This window comes from Equus quagga, unplaced genomic scaffold, assembly GCF_021613505.1.
Source record: "Equus quagga isolate Etosha38 unplaced genomic scaffold, UCLA_HA_Equagga_1.0 73442_RagTag, whole genome shotgun sequence".
In the NCBI taxonomy this organism is placed as follows: Eukaryota; Metazoa; Chordata; class Mammalia; order Perissodactyla; family Equidae; genus Equus; species Equus quagga.
In genome coordinates, this window is record NW_025802777.1 from 11,877,901 (window position 1) to 11,881,206 (window position 3,306).

Consider the following 3,306-nt stretch of genomic DNA (forward strand, 5'->3'; position numbering starts at 1 on the left):
TGAGACAATTCTTTGGCAGAGTAAATGTAAACAATGCTCTTTAAATGAAACTGGAGTCTCCAAAATAATGAGCTCATTTTAAGCAAACCATTGTTAATGATTGTCGACAGCAACCGGCACATACGAGTTGTTTACATATTTTGTGGCTAAGTCAGGGATGAATGGTATGCTCTGCCAATTACTGACAGTATGTAAAGGTCCTGGAAAAGCGGAAGACACACATACTTCAGAAACCTCCTCTTGTAACCCGCCTGAATTCTCTTCTCCTGACAACATGTGTTGCAACTACTATGGCAACTCCTGTGTCTATGGCTGCAGATATGGCTATGGCTGTGGATTTGGCCCCCATTATGGCTGTGGGTATGGCTCTGGTTATGGCTGTGGCTATGGGCCCCGTTACGGCTGTGGCTATGGAACTGGACACTGCCATGGATATGGTTCCTACTATGGCTGTGGATACGGCTCTGGCTCTGGCTACTGTGGCTACAGGCCATTTTGCTATAGAAGATGTTACTCTTCTTGCTGCTAGAACATCCCTATCAAAGGCTCATTTGCTCCTGAAATGGCGTATCTAAAGATAATGCTGATTCATGGATCTGGACTCCATGATTTCTAAACCCAAGAAATTACAACTTGAAAAAGGCTTTGACCTCCAATTACCCATTTTTAGAATGGCATCATTGTGGCCTGAGCCTCTGAGGTGTCGTCTAACTATTCTCCAAATATTAGCATTACGTCCTTAGTCTCGGGTTCTCTGTTATGACTGTGTTGATGATCCTAACATCCTACAGTTGGCCAAATCACTTATTCTCAATAAAAATGGTTCTTTGTTTCTAAGAAATCTCTGTATCCTTGCCTGTCAATTACTCCTTTTATGAGACGTTATGGCCTCTCTTGAAATTTGGCTAAAAATAGCTTGCCTGAATTTGGATTTTTCTTTGATACAGTACAAGCATTTCTTCTTATACCTGCATCATAAATGATGTCTTCTTCACCTATTTCTCATATTCCACTTGCTCAGACACTCACTTACCCAAGAACACTCATACAGTATTTCAGAATTGTGCTGAAATCGCATTGCGTCTAGGTGGGGCACAAGGGGAAAGAAGAGAAGTAATGACATATCCTCAAGAGAGTAAGTCAAAAGTCCCAGAGAGAAAAGGTGTGGCCTGAAAGCTTAGGGGATTAATGGAAGGGAGAACATTTTTCCAGGGTTATTGAGAAATTAAAGCAAACTCAGGTGTTAAGCACATGAAGAATAAAAACTTAAGGAAAGAATGTTAGAATAGTAGTATTCTACATGTCATCTGCATTAAATGGAAGTTCAAATACATATGCATATATTGAAGTTTTGGAAACTGATTTGGATCACTTAATTGATAAATATTTTGGAAAGGAAATCATCCCTGATACTGAAGACACAGTAGGAAAATTATACGCATCTTTCCTGCTCTCAGCATTTACATTCTAGTAGATGAAGTTAAAAAAAAAAAAACACACAGTAAAGGGGCTGGCCCGTGGCCAAGTTCACGCGTGCTGCTTCGGCGGCCCAGGGTCTCGCTGGTTTGGATCCTGGACCCGGACATGGCACTGCTCATCAGGCCACACTGAGGCGGCATCAACATGCCACAACTAGAAGGACCCACAACTGAAATATGCAACTATGTACTGGGGGGATTTGGGGAGAAAAAACAGAAAAAAAAAAGAAGATTGGTAACAGTTAGCTCAGGTGCCAATCTTTAAAAAAAAAGACAAAAACCCAGAAAAGTATAATAAAGATGAATTTAGACAGCTAATTGCTACAGAGGGAATAAAACAGCAAAATGAAAAAGAGAGTAAGGGTTGAAGTACTAAAGAGAGAGTTTAGGGAGGTATTCTGAGGTTGTGACAAATGAGCTGATGCCAGTTGCAAAGAAGACTAGAGAGGACAGTAGAGAGTGTAAAAGGAAAAGAGAAGTTCATTAGGTTTCAAGTATGATCAGGTGTTGCCACATTTTCTGGTGGAAAAGAGCAAGATCTAGTGCCTTAATGGGGCTCTCTTTGGCTGGGGAAGACATAAGAATGGAATTTAAAATTCCAGTCAATATTCCCAATTAGAGAGCCTACGACTTTGTTGGTTCTGACTTTAGTGTCCTTTCCTTTTCTGAACTTCCAGAACTCTAACATTTAGATCCTACCACAGAAAAAGCCCTTCAGACTCAGTTGTAACCAGCAGTGATAAATGTGTCACTGTCTCATCTCTATAACAGGGGTCACTGCAAAAACTCTGACTCTGAGGTCCTTGGAGCTAGGAGACCCCACAAAATGGCCAAATCCAACAGAGATGGACCTGCCATCAAGGTGAGCCTGCAATGAAGCTATTCCCAGGATATAATTTGTCCAACTGATGAAGAAACAGGGGTTCTTTCAAGGGCAGGACAGTTTTCACAGCTTGAACATTCGTTAAGTCAGATCTGAGGACTGACCATGCTCTGGGTAACTCTGAGGTTAGCCTTACAAACAGGAGGAAGGGAGTTCTAATACTTACAGTTCCTTAGAAATCTAACTTATTATTTCATTGTCTTTTTTAATTATGGAAAGCATTCTGCAAAATGGAAGGATATCACTTACTAGGCATGTGTAAGATAATTTGTGTATTCAGTAAAGAGTCTATCATTTATTAAGATAATTTTTTTATCTAGAAAAGGGTCCTGACAAACTTACACTTAACACCTCCTCCAAGTCTGAAATCTTGTCACTCTCTTAGTCAAAGAAAATTTGAGAGTTTCAGTTTGAGTGGAAAGAGAAGATGGCTGCAGTATATCTAAATATCTTATAGCTTATAAGTGGCACACAAACAGCTGAACGTGTATTTGATTTAATCCATCTATTTTTTATTGGCAAATATTGATCAAGTGTCAACTATGTACCAGGCACTGAACTCAGAGCAGGTTATTCAGGGTTGCACAAAATAGACACACTGCCACCATTATGGAGCAGTATCCAGAGATCTGAATGGAAAAGTATTTGAAATATTGCAATAAAGGTTGAATACTTTTTCAACAATCCAATAGTATTGTGGCCTAAAAGTGGGTGTTGGCAGCAGTATTAAAAAGTAAAGTGTCTATGCCAGGGAATTTGTGAATTAGAATTTATAGTTTAGAATTTCAAAGATGACAGAAAAGGAGACAAAACAAAGGAAAAGAAAAGTTGGGGTGGGGATATATTTTCTTCCTTTTTGCTATTAGGAATGAAACATCACAGATTGATCAGATTAGACCTGTGACCAATATAAAAAAAATAGGAAGATTTCTTAAGGAAGGAAAA